At 44.6% G+C, this 14,217-nt stretch overlaps 1 protein-coding gene across 3 annotated transcripts in view; it reads left to right on the top strand.

Annotated features, from left to right (window-relative positions):
* Positions 1-14,217, top strand: part of Pitpnc1 (phosphatidylinositol transfer protein, cytoplasmic 1) — a 262,829-nt gene that overhangs the window by 20,121 nt on the left and 228,491 nt on the right. The gene's annotated exons all lie outside the window — the stretch shown is intronic.

The following is a 14,217-nucleotide window of genomic DNA, read 5'->3' as shown; positions in this document are numbered from 1 at the left end:
TGTTTCTTGCTCTGTAGCCCACCTTGGTCTAGAACTTTGTCACCTAGGCTGGCCTCACGCTTCCTGCAGTCCTCCAGTCTCAGAGCTCCTGAGTGCTCGATTACAGGTGTGACCTACCACACCTGGCTTGAAAGCCTATTATTTTTGGTTAGGTTGTTTTCCCTCTCTTATAAAGGCACAGTGTCCAAATGAAAAGTGCACAGAGTCACGATTCAATTGTTCACATCTTTTGGATTGTGTGTGACGGAAATTTGGACATAGCCCAGTGTCATTACGGTTTTGGACAGGATGACTTACGGTCTGTAGATATGGTTGTACGGAGATGTGTTTTCTTGCCAAGATCTGGCTGAAAAAGAGCTTGCTGGTTGCTTTTTGTGTTTAAAAAAATAATAATTAGGCTATTAGTTGTCTAAATGGAGTAATCCCCCTTTGGCTCCTCAAGAAAAGCACTTCTGAGATGGGTGAGTGTATTTAAAATTAGCCATTACTTACAGTGGTTCGGCCTCTTTCTCACACTCCCTCTGGAGTTTGTGTCTCTCCCCTCCCTCCTCTTTTCTCCCCCTGTCCCCATCTCTCCATCTTAGTGTTGATTCTGTCTGTCAGAATCAGTGTTTATTTTTATTCATTTAATTTAGTTTAGTTTTTATTTTATTTTTTTGGTGGGCATATGAGACAGGATCTCTATATGTTGCACGGGGTTAACCCTGAACTCTCTCTATAGCCCAGGCTGGCATTCAATTCAGTGGAGATGTTGCTAGCTCACGAACCGGAGTTACAGACATCTGTAAGCAGGTGCTGGGAACTGAACCTAGCTTCCCTGCAAGAGCTGCAAGCAAGTGTTCTTGACTGCCGAGTCATCTCTCTGACCCAGCCATTTTATTTTTTAAAGATAAGAGGTCCTCACAGGTTCTGAGATCAAAAGCAGCCAAATCGGTGAATATGCTTCACATATTCATCTATTTTTCATCTGTAGAGTGGCTTTCTCCTCAGGGTTGTCCTGGCCTACAGTCTCCGCTGGAGACGCGGGCAGAGGAAGAGCTTACCCCAAGGGCCTTCTAGGCCTTTCCTTTTAAACTGAGTACAAAGTAAAAAGATACAGCAGGGCGGGGCGGAGTGGAGGGGGTGCGTTTCTGGGCTCATCAACTGCAGCTTTGGGGCAGGAGCTTTGTTGCTCCAAGCTAGGCTCAGATCCGCCCTGGGTGTTTCTTGGGATCGGGGTAGGGATAGGACCTGTCCACCCCAGCTACAGACTGGAAGCCCTGCCTGAGACACCCGACACGCCTGTGGGTGCGGCTCATCCCCAGCAGGGTAGTCTCTTGCTTTCTGCTTTTGTTGGCGCTTTTTGGATGGCTAATCAGCCACACCTTGCAATGCTGACACTAAGAGTCCTGCTAATTGCCTCCTCCCACAGAAAGAATCACCCCAGAAGAGACTCATCATTCCTAAGTTTGGTTTCTTCTGTTCTTGTTGTCTTCTTCCACTGAACACCCTGAGCCAGCTAAGCTCTCCTTAGCTGGGACTTTCAGCTAAGTTGTACTAGGCTGTACTAGGCAAGAAGTTATCTCCGCAGATGAAATGAGCCAGTTCAAGTCAAATTAAAGTAAAACGGCAGCAGTTTTATTGGGGGCAGCTCTCATGGGAGTTCACCAGCTACACAGGAGTGGGGGGGGGGGAGTCAGTGAAATTGCGGTGCAAAGGGAGATAGGAGAAGAGAGAGGATGGGTACAGAGGGAGAAGAGAGAGGCAGAGAGAGACCAAAATGTCTGGATTATTTAGGGAAGACCTGAGAGAGGGGTATGCCAGCCATGTCCTGTAACAGGTCAGAGCTGAGGGATGCTGGGAGAACCTGGAGCCAGGTCCACTTTGGTATGTTAAATATGCAACTCAGCTGCTTGTCCCAGGTCTGAAACCCAACCTCAGGGTGCAGAGTAGACAGGTGACTAGTAGACCCGAGTGCCATCTCTGATTTCATTTACAAAGGCTCCACTTACCTGAGTCTAGATTCTCAGATTTAACTCAGCAAGACCTTGCCGTGTGTGTGTGTGTGTGTGTGTGTGTGTGTGTGTGTGTGTGATCCTGCATGTCAGGGTTCCTCTTCACTGTCCCAAAGCAATACAAATAAACAAAGACAAAAAGCTCCCTTCTTTTTTTTTTTTTTTTTTTTTTTTTTTCAGAGACAGGGTTTCTCTGTGTAGCCCTGGCTGTCCTGGAACTCACTCTGTAGACCAGGTTGGCCTGGAACTCAGAAATCCACCTGTCTCTGCCTCCCGAGTGCTGGGATTAAAGGCGTGCACCACCATAAGGCACTGGTCACTTGAAGGAGAGTTGATCAAACGTAAGGGAGGAAAGCCATCGTTACAGTGGGGGACAGCCAGTGACGACGGCAGGGCTTGCGCTGAGCTGTGTGTGAAATGCCAGTCTCCCGCTTTTAAATGCCTTACTAGACTCTGTTTCCTCTTTGGAGTATATGACTCACCTTGGAAACTGTCTTGTTTTAGAAGATGGCTCAGGTAAAGGAGCTTGCCGTAAAACCACAAGGACTTGAGTTTGCATCCCTAACACTCAAGTAAAATTCTGGTGTGGCTCTCCCCCCTACCCATTTTATTTTATGTCTATGAGTGTGTTGCCTGCGTGTATGATACCCTGTGCCTGGCACTGTCAGAAGTCAAAAGAGAGCATCAGATTTTCTGTAACTGAAGTTATGGATTGTGAGCCATCATGTGGGTGCTGGGCACCGAACCCCTGCCATTTCTTCAGCCCTGGCAGCCCTCACTTGTCATCCCAGTATTCTGGAACTGAACTTGGACATTACAGCCCGCACCCCACATCAGTTTCTGCCACTAATCCATGTTAGCCAATGAAAAAAGCCAGCCTATTTCTAACTCAAGCACATAGGATACCCACCCACCCACCCCCTTTTGCTGCTTTTCATGTTTCTTTGGCTCTTTAGATGGCTGGTTGGGCCTGACTTGGGGTACAGGGTGTGGTCCCTAAGTTTGATAGCAGCGCTAGCTAGCACTGAGTAGGTGGAGTCAGGATCCTCGGGACTTCCTGGCAGCTAGAATGGCTAACCCTGTGAGCTCCGGCTCAGTGAGAAACAGCTGCAAAAAGTAAGCAAGAAAAACATCTGGTGTCAACTTCTGGCTTACCAACACACATACACACACACACCGACACACATGTGCATATGTACACACAAACATATACCACACATATTATACTCGTGTACACACACAAATATATTAGTTAAAATTTCTCCTGGGGGATCCTGTGGTGTAACGGTTGACATCTTGGAGCGTCCGATGTCCAAGTGGCGGGTGGGAGACCTGAGTCCTAGTGTGCCGGGTGGTAATGTGTGTCACAGAAATGGACACTAAGGATTTGTTTATTTCTAGCCCTGCAGGGGCTATAAGTCACTCCTTTAAAATTCATCCTCCAGCACCCTGCTGCTTCTGTTGCTATGGTGGTGTGTCTCTGGCTTTGGTGTCAAGGTTGCCTTTGAAAATAGATGGGCCAAAATAACAATGTAACAGGTGGCTGGGCCTTGTGAAGTAGCTCGTTAAACTCCTTGGCCAAGGAGTTCCATGGAAGAGCATCACACAACCCAGAACCTGCACGCCAGGCAGGTACTCTGTAGCTGCATGTGTGCCTGCTCTAGTGCCTGTTAGTGTGTTCGTGCCCATGCCTGCCTGTGTGTCCCCGTGTGCACGTGCTGAGTTTAGTCTGTTTTCCTTGTGGGTAGTAGTCTTTCCCCCTTTCTATTTTTAGTTATAGACTTTTCCTCTTCTTTAAGCTGTGCTATGCCTATTTCCGGCAGTTATGTGAGGAAAGAGTTCAACTTGCTTTATTTAGCAGGAGGTGCCCTTTCCTTATTTTGTGTAACCAGAGTCCTCCTCCTAAAAATAACCTTGCTGGTCCTAATGGGATTCTTGTTATAGCTGATGTATCCTATATTTACAGAGAAGATCTCTTTTAGCATGCCTCTCTCTCTCTCTCTCTCTCTCTCTATATATATATATATACACACACACACATCACACATATAATATACATGTATATATACACACAATATATCACAACCATACAGTAAAATACAAGTTATATATACGTATATGTATGTATGTATATAATAATATACACATATTAGTATTATATACATACACACTAATTCTCTGTAAGTTCTTTGGTTCTTTTTCCTTCCTTCCTTCCTTCCTTCCTTCCTTCCTTCCTTCCTTTCTTCCTTCCTATCTTTTTTGACACAGGCTTTCTGTGCATAACCCTGGCTGTCCTGGAACTCACTTTGTAGACCAGGCTGGCCTCGAACTCAGAAATCTGCCTGCCTCTGCCTCCCGAGTGCTGGGATTAAAGGCATGCACCACCATTGCTCGGCCTTTGGTTCTTACTGAATATGGTAGACATTGTTCATTATAAATTCACTTGCCAATTACAATCATTTGCGGCCCCCCCCCCCCACTTCCTGGGCCTGGACATATGAACAGGTACATACCACAGAGCCATAGCCTCCTTTTCTCTTTCCTTTACAGATCCGTTTTAGATTTACTAATTTTATTATTTTTTATACGAGTGTTTTGTTTGCATGTATATGTGTGCACTACATGCATGCCTGGTGCTCACGGAGGTCAGAAGAGGTCACTGGATTCCCTGGGACAGGAGATACATACAGATGGTTGTGAGCCACCATCTGGGTTCTGGGAATCCAGCCAGGTCCTCTGCAAGAACAAGTGTTCTTACCCATTGAGCCAATTCTCCAGCCCCCACCCCACCCCCTTTCCTCCTTTAGATAGGGTCTTATGTAGCTCAGGCTGGCCTAGGACTCACTACTTAGGTGAGAATGACTGCCTTGGTTACTTTTCTATTGCTGTAAGGAGACACCATGACCAAAGGGACTTTATAAAAGAAAGGGAGAACTTGTAGGGGGTCACATGTCCAGAGGATGAGGCCACGGCTGTCATGGTTGGGAGTGTGGCAGCAGCCAGGCAGGCATGGCACTTGGGCAGTAGTTGAGAGCTTAACATCTGATTCACAGCAGGAGACAGGAGACAGAGACAACGTACGAAACAGTCTCCTCTCCCTCCCAGTTCCTCTGGTCCTTCTGGATAATCACTCTTCAAAAATGATTGAAGGGGCCAGGGAAATGGCTCAGTAGGTAAAGGAGTAAGAGAGCTTGCTGTGCAAGATTGAGTTCAATTCCCTCCTCAACTATGGAGAAAGCCAGGCAGGCATGGCCACGCATACCTGTAAGCCTAGCATTGGGGTCGGGGACTGGAGGCAAGAGGAGCGTGAGAGCTTGCTGGCCAGTCAGCCTAGCCTAAATAGTGAGGTGTGGGTTTAGTGAGCAGCCCTGTCTCAAGATAACCAATAGAGGAAGATACCATTCATCGGTGGCACCTTCAAACTTTCATGATGATGCATGCCTTTAATCTCAGTACCAGGTAGGCAGAGGCAGGAGAATTACTGTAAGTCTGATGCCAGTCTAGTCTATATGTTGAGTTCCATACTATCCAGGGCAACATAGTGAGACCCTGTCAAAAAAACGTTTTTAAAAATAATATCTTGTGTAAAAAAAAATATTGAATGTGTGGTGGCACGTGGCTAAAATCCTGACACTCAGAGGCAAAGACCTGGTGATTAGTTTGAGACTAGCCTAATCTACATAGTAATACTCTTATCTTCATTTTTTTTTTTTAAAGATGGGTCTGTGGTCATAGCTCAGTTGTAGATGGAGAAAGAGAGATTCTTTGTCTTTCTAGGCCTATAGGCTAAGGGAGAAGAGTAGTGTTGAGTTCAAGGTCTGTCTGGGCTACATCGTAAGTTCTAGGCCATCCTCGCAACAGAGTGAGCCACTTTCTCAAAAACAAACCAAACAACTTACAAAAAGTCAGGAATAAGAACAAGGGCTCGCGTTATGGCTCAGCGGTTAAGAGCACTAATTGCTTGCTTTTCCAGAGATCCTGAGTTCAATTCCCAGCAGCCACATTAGTGGCTCACAACCATCTGTAATGGGATCGGATGCCCTCTTGTAGTGTGTGTCTGAAGACAGCTTCAGTGTACTCATAGTAATAAAAATAAATAAATCTTTAAAAGAGAAAGAATAATAACAAGAAGAAATATCTTGAACACGACACTCTGACAGAAATCAGCCAGCTTTTCCTGTAAAGGTCTAGAATCATAGTAGACTTGTAGGCTATGAAGTAGCTGGTTTTCTACAGTCAACTTTGTGGCATGGAACAGACACAGACTATACCTGAAAGAAAGGTGACATTGGTTTGACACTTGAATTTCAGATTTATTTTTACATGCCGGTCTATATGATCCCTTTTACTAATTTCCTTTTTCTGAGGCTTGGTCTCCGGTAGCTCATGCTGTCTGTCCTCAAACTGGACACACACATCTGGAATCATCTTCCTGCCTCTGCCTCCCGGGTGCTCAGCTTACAGGTGTGAGCCACCATACCAGGTTTATTTTATGTGGTGCTGGAAATGGAACCCAGGGCTTCATGTATACACCAGGCAAGCCTTCTGTCTATGAGTGACACCTTCAGCCTCTTACCCCCCCCCCCCCCCCGCCACATCCAAGCTTTAAAAAAAAAGTTAAGTTCATTTGTGATTCATAGACTGACAACAGCTGGTGGAAGATTAGCTTGTGCTATGCTCTGCCTCAGCATTACTCTCAGAGAGGCATCACCACACTAACCGCACCTGAAGACGCAGCCATCTACACATGGGCTTTGCTATGCTTGCAAAACAGAATGTTCTTCATCTCCTCTTTTAAAACGTTCTGGAAACTTTATTTAGGTAGGGCCTTGCTGGAGGAAGTAAGTCACTGGGGGATGGGTCTTTGAAGGTCATACCTGGTCCCTAGCCTCCTTTTCTCATCCTGATTTCTGACTAGCAGGAGGCGGTTAACCTCCTCCATCTCCTATTCTCACCGTCTGGGGGTCAGCAAACGGTGCAAGAACCCCTGAACCCATAGGTCCAGGGGCCAGCAAACTGTGCAAAAAAAAACAAACAAAAAAACCCTGAAACCATAGTTCCGGGAGCCAGCAAACCATGCAAAAAACCCCTGAAATGGAAGGCCTGGGGGCCAACAGACCGTGCAAGAACCCCTGAAACTGTAAGTCCTTTATGTCAGCTATTTTATCACAACAGTGAGAAAGCTAAGGGATATCCCAGCAAAGCCAAGGGTCCCCTGTCACATGTATGACAGAGAACTATTGGCTGTAAACACCCACACAACACCAGCCATAACCCCGGGACTCCAAAACTTTCATGTGATGCATGAAAGATGGCATTGATTTCTAATGCATCCAACCATTTCTGCTTTTTGCCTCCCTGACTGGTTGGTTACATTTCCCACTCTTCTGTTGGTGGAGGTGAGGAGCAAGAACATCTGCCTTTCTTCAGTCCACTGACTTTACAGAAACCTCAGTCCTAAAATATCAGTCATTACCGCTCGCTGTTGTTGCAGAAACCATTGAGGACTGGCTATAGACGGAACCATCAATTACATTAATAAGCTTAAGCCTGCATCATCCCTCCCTCCTCATTAGTTTTAATTTTTGAAATGAGTTTCTTAACTAGATATTTTTTTGCGAGACAGTTTAGAGACGATTATGATTTAGCATGCAGAGGAGAAAGTTGAGCAAGATTTGAAGCCAACTTATTTCCAAGTGTACAAACATTTAATTACAATGATACATTTGGATATGTGGACATTTACTTTGCTTTCGGTTTTGCAAAGGGAAAACACAGGAGGCCCAACAGCCACTGTCCACTCTAACACGCCCAATTCATGGTGTTCGTCATTGTTAATCATGGTTTCAGTGAGATGTAGGCCCAGACGTTGGAAGATGTGGTCCCCAAGTAGGGGTCCTGATGGGACAGTTAGGAGGTGTGGCCTTGCTGAAGGACATATGTCACGGGGTGGGTGTTGCGGTTTCAAATCATACGCCATCATTCCCAGTTTGCTCTCTGCTTCCCCCGTGGTTTGATATGCGAGTTCTCAGCTGTTCCAGAGGCCTCCTGCTGCACTTCCCATCCATGATGAAGATGGACTCTTATTGCTCTGGACCAATGAGCCCAGCCAAATCAACCCTTCTTTCTGATGTTTGATCACAGCCACAGAAAAGTACCAAGTACAGTTGTATTGGGCTTTTGACTGGTCATCTTGGTGCAGTCTGAAGTCCCCTAGGAAGGGTCTCAGTGAGGAGTTGGATCCGGTTGGGTTATGGGCCTGTCTGTGGTAGGTTGCTGTAATTGTGTCAATTAATGTGGGAAGACACAGCCTAAAAGGGAGCGGCACATTTTCCTAGGTTTGCGTCCTGGACTGTGTCAAAAAGGACAGCAGGGCAGGGAATATGGCCCAGTTAAGTGTATGCACTGCAGAGGACCTAGGTAGGGTGGCTTCTAACTGTGACTCAAGCACTAGGGAGGGCCAGCATCCCTTTTCTGGCTTTTGTGGGCACTTGCACTCAAGTGTATCAACCCACACACAAACACACACAAATATAAATAACTAAAAGATAAAAATAGAACCTGGTGTGGTGGCAGAGACAGGCAGATATTTGAGGCCAGCCTGGTCTACATAAATGAGTTCCAGGACAGTCAAGGCCACATAGAGAGACCCTGTCTCAAAAAGAAAACATATATATGTGTGTGTGTGTATGTATGTATATACATATACATACAAACACACATAAATAAAAACAAATACATCTTTTTTATTTTTATATCTTTTTTTTGAGATAGGGTTTCTCTGTGTAGCTTGGCTGTTCTGGAACTAGCTCTGTAGGCTAGGCTGTTCTTGAACTTACAGCTATACCCCTGCCTCTGCTGGTATTAAAGGCAACACCGCCACTACCCAGCAATAAATCTTATTTTTTTTTTAAGGGAAGAAAGTGAGCTGAGCAGTTTGTGTGTGCCATCCATCCATCCATCCATCCATCCGTCCAATCCATCCTCTCTGTTTTTTTTTTTTTTTTTTTTTTAATATATATTTGGTTGGTTGGTTTTTTCTTTTTTTTTTTAATTTTTATTTATTATTATATGTAAGTACACTGTAGCTGTCTTCAGACACACCAGAAGAGGGAGTCAGATCTTGTTACGGATGGTTGTGAGCCACCATGTGGTTGCTGGGATTTGAACTCTGGACCTTCAGAAGAGCAGTCGGGTGCTCTTACCCACTGAGCCATCTCACCAGCCCCATCCTCTCTGTTCTTGACTGTGGATGTGACTAGTTGCTTTGAGTTCTGGCCTTGACCTTTTTGCAGTAATGAACTGGGACTTCCCATTCTCAACCAAGTGTCCCATTTCTTCCCTAGGGTTCTCCTTTGAGGGTGCTGCCTGTCATCTTCATTTGCATGTGTAGCTAATTGATGTTCCGAGGATAGTCACGTCCTCAGTGTCAGGGAGGCTGAGGGGGTCAAAGGTCAGGTCACTTCCTTCCTCCAGAACCATCTGTGTTTCCCACAGCCAAAGGGAAGTGAACATGGGCTTATTACTTAGTGACTAGGGTTACTGTAGAAATAAAGATTCTGAAGTGCTTACTGGAATGACATATATCTGGAGCAGATAGCCCAGAAATTATGAAAATCAAAATTTTTGACCTTAGTTGGGAGTCAATACTGCCTTCGTTTGCCATTCTCTGGTAAGAGAGGAAGCTTAGATCCAATTTTAGATTACCTACCTTCCAGCTATTTTAAATCCCGAGGGAAACTTTGTTTTTGGAAAGTGTCTCTATCTAGGTTGTATCTTGCAGAAAGGTACTTTTGGTATGTAATTACATGAATATTCAGATGCAATGGAATCTAGATGAGAAGCTATGACCACTTAAGAGATCGCTTAAGTCAAGGCTTTAAAAATATATGATTTAGGGGCTGGAGAGATGGCTCAGCAGTTAAGAGCACTGACTGCTCTTCCAGAGGTCCTGAGTTCAAATCCCAGCAACCACATGGTGGCTCACAACCATTTGTAATGAGATCTCATGCTCTCTTCTGGTGTGTATGAAGACAGCTACAGTGTACTTATGTATAATAAGTAAATAAATCTTTATATTTATATAAATTAGAGCCAAAAAGGTGGTTCAGCAGCTGACAACCTTGGTTCTATCCCCAGAACTTACATGTTGGAAGGAGAGACTCAATTTTCACTCACACATCATACACCTCTGTAATAATAATAATAATAATAATAATAATAATAATAACACACCTGCAATAATAATAATAATAATGATAAAATAACAACAATTAATAATAAAGTGAGAAAAAAATTCCTTTACAGCTAACCCAGCAGCTGAATGTGGTGGCACACACTTTTAATCCCAGTCTTCAAGAGGCAGAGGCAGGTGGATCTCTGAGTTTGAGGCCAGCCTAGTCTACAGAGTGAAACCTTGTCTCAAAAACCCAAATCACTAAGCATGTTATATAGTCCCACATACCCATAATCCTTAAAAAGATCTTATAAAAGAGCAGTGAGGGCTAGGAACATGGCGTGCCTAGTGTGCCCACAGCCCTGGGTTCAGTCCCCAGCACCACAGGCAACTGGGCACAGTGGCATACACCTGAAGTTCTAGAATTCAAGAGAATCAGGAGTTTAACCTCCTCCGCAGTTACACGGAGAATACAGGGACAGCCTGGACTACCAGAGATCCTATCTCAGAAATAGTAACTATTAGATGAAACCTGTTTCCAATATTTTTGAACCTTTGCAAGTGGTTACTGGAACTGGACTCCCCGAGACCTTTGCTGAGTGACAGTGCTGGACTCTCTGGGGTCAGAGACCACTCAGGGTTTACGTAAGAACTCTGGAAGATTGTGATGGCTGCTATGGCCTTGCCCCTCCCTGGGGTGCTGGGTTGAAACCCAGCCTCACACTCATTCTTAGCAACCTTGTAACGCCTGAGCCACACTCTCAGTCCATCGCTACCTTATTTCTACCTCCTGAATCCCGCCCCCCACCCCCACCACCTCACCCCCCCACCCCCTAGCTTCTACAGAGCTTTGTCCTAGGTGGTTGCTTAGATAAGGTTGTTTTCTGGATCTTCTGGTTCACAGTGCTAGGGGCAGGGACATATATTATTTGGGTTTCTTTACATATTGGATTTGGGTTTCTGTTCACCTTGAACGGGGAACAGACATGAGCAGTCCACCCCAAGAGTCCTCCTGCCCAGTTTCAGGAGTGGAGAGGCCCAAGATCAGGGAGCTACCTCCTTTAGCTTATCCGCATCCCAGGCCCCCATCTGCTTGTGGCTGTGTGTTGTTTCCCTGAGCTATAATTTTCATACCACAGAGGATTTCACTTTCTTTTTTTCCCCTCTCTTCCTCTCCCCCTCTCTTTCCTTCCTTTTATCTCACCCTCCATCCCTCTCTTCCTTCCTTCCCTCCCTCTCTCTCTTTCTTCTTTCCTTCCTTCTCTCCCTCCCTCTATCCCTCTCTTCCTTCCTTCCCTCTCCTCTCTCTCCCTGCCCCCTTCTGCCCTCCACTCTTCTCCTGCCTCCCTTCCTTTGCCTGGCTGCCATGAAACTCAGTATGTAGCTCCAGAATTGCTTGATTCTATTGCTGCTGTCTCCCCAGCACCATGATTCTGGGCATGAGCTATCTTGCCCAGCTTGAATTTTACTTGTTTATTTTGGAGGTGACTTTTTACTCAGTAGCCCCAGTGGTGATCCACTCGAGTGCAGGGATTAAAGGTGTGGGGCATGATGCTCAACACCTTCTTTTTTGTTTTTGTTTTGTTTTTGAAGTTTCACTCTTTAGCCGATTACAAGGATTAGAAGTTTTTGTGTACTCCCAAGGTTGTGCCACCCTCAGTTGACTAGGAAACAGTTAAGTTTCCAAAATAAACCCCTGTGCCGATTGGTAGTCACTCCCCAGCCTCAGGCAACCTCAAGTCTACTTTATAATCATACAATAAATATGTGGCCTTTTGTGTTTGGCTTTTGGCATAGCTGTCAGTTGAGAAATTACCTCTATCAAACTGGCCTGTGGGATATTTTCTAGATTGATGATGGCTGTGGGAAGGCCCAGCCCACTGTGGGTGGTACCATTCCCTAGTCAGATGGGTATAAAAGAAGGTTCATGGGCAAGCCCTGGGCAGCAAGCTAGTAAGCAGAGTTCCTCTCTCTTTCCTGATGTAAGCTCCTGTCTTGAGTTCCTGCCTTGGCTTCCAAGATGATGGAGAATAACTTCTAAGCCAAATTAACCCTTTCCTCCCCGAGTTGCTTTTGGCCAGTGTTTTATCACAGCAGTAAGGAGCCAAACTATTCCATCTGTTTTTGTTTAGCATTTTGATCGTCAGAGTCAACATTGCAGCACGAAACACTTCTCCATGCCTCTTTGTAGCTTTTTTAAAAATTTGTTTTATTTTTATTGTATTGGCATTGTGCCTACCAGTTGATGGACTCCTGGGTTCTTCCATGGTAATGACCCCTGGTGGTAAGAACATCCAACCAGACATTATTATTATTTTTGTTTTGTGTTGTTTTGTTTTCATTTAGTTCTCTCTGTTGTTTGTTTGTTTGTTTTGAGACAGTTTTTCTCTGTGTAGTCCTGGCTGTCCTGACAACATTTGTTTTCAATTCTTTTAGCGCTATTCCCCAGGGTGGGGTTGCTGCAGGGTCATGTGAAATTCCTATGTTGAAGTGGGTTGAAGAGCTGCCAACTGTTTCCCACTGTACCTTCCCTCTGGCAGAGTGCGAGGACTCCAATTTGCCAACGCTCCTCGTTTTCTTTTTTCTTCTAACCACCCTGGAGGGTGTGAAGTGGTTTGGATTTGCATTTCCCTAATGACTTACAATGTTGGACATCTTTTCTCATGCCTATTGGCATTTTTTTTTAAATCATTTTTGAGGAAACTTCTAATCCTTTGTCTGGCTTTTAATTGGCTTACATTTAAAAAAAAAAGAGTTGAAAGTGTATATGTATGTGTGGGTGAGTGTGTGGTGTGTGTGTGTGTGTGTGTATGGTGTGTGTGGTGTGAGTGTGTGTTGGGTGCTAGACTATCTGTTGAAGGTTTTTATTTATGTGCATGTGCGTTTGTACTTGAACACCAATGCAAGGTGAGGACTGAAGAAGGACTTCGAATCCCCTAAAGCTGGAGTTGGGAGCTGCCCACATGGATGCTGGGAAACTGAACTCAGGTCCTCTGGAAGAGCAGTATAGGCTCATAACAATTAAGCCAGCTCTTCAGCCTCCAGGTCAGATTCTGAGTACACATTTCGTACTCACATGGTAAGCCCACTACCAACTGAACCTGCTCCTTAGCCTGTCACAGAGCATGGTATCTAGTGATTGATACAAATGATCACAAATCTTTTATCTTTTATCTTTTTTTTTTTTTTTTTTGTTCTTTAACACCCTTCATAGGAATCTGCCTTATATACCTCTTTGTTCTCTATGCCTTGAGTGATTCACAGAAGTTGCTGTCAGGAGCCCGGTTGTCAGGAACACATTCCGATTGTCTCTGGCTTCTTGTGTGTGAGAGTCGCTCTCTATGGCATATGCCTAGGAGTGGAATGTACGAACATGGTTCCTTTAGTGATTATAATATTTATGCTGCTGTGGGCAATGTATGAAAATTACATTTGGGGAAACTTGAGGATTCTGTTTGTTTTTTTGTGTCTGGATGGGGAAGAAAGTCATTACTAAAAGGATGTGGTATTTGCATCTGAAATTTGCATTTTAGGCTTCTGGTATGTTGCTGTTAGCAAGTATTATGTTAAACAAGCAAAAGGCAAGTCACTGGAGACTCCAGTATGCGATCAATATCCCCTTAAATGTATAGATATTAGCATGTAGCATAACCATGTTTTTGGCTGGCTGATCCAGTGGAGAGCTTTGCTAACCGTACAGCATTCCGTCTTAATCAAAGTTTTGCTGTCTGTGTGACTTTATCTCCTTGAGGCTGAACATAGTCTGAAAATATTATATGGAAAGGTCTAGAAATAAACAGTTCATAAGTGTTAAACTGCTATTATTCTTAGAACGATGAAATCTCATGACCTCTCATTCTCTTCTTGGGATGTGTGATATCCATCCTTGTGTACGAGGTAGTCATTCTTATTGTTTATGCTGCTTGCCTGTCAGTCACTTAGTAGCTCCCCAGTGATCAGATTGCAGCCCAGTGTTCAAGGAACTCTTCATTTTTCTCAATAATGGTCTCAAAATATAAGAAATATATAGACTAGATATAGAGGACT

This window comes from Mus musculus, chromosome 11, assembly GCF_000001635.26.
Source record: "Mus musculus strain C57BL/6J chromosome 11, GRCm38.p6 C57BL/6J".
NCBI classification, from domain to species: Eukaryota; Metazoa; Chordata; class Mammalia; order Rodentia; family Muridae; genus Mus; species Mus musculus.
The sequence above is the reverse complement of the archived record's forward strand: the minus strand, read 5'-3'. Positions and strand labels throughout refer to the sequence as shown.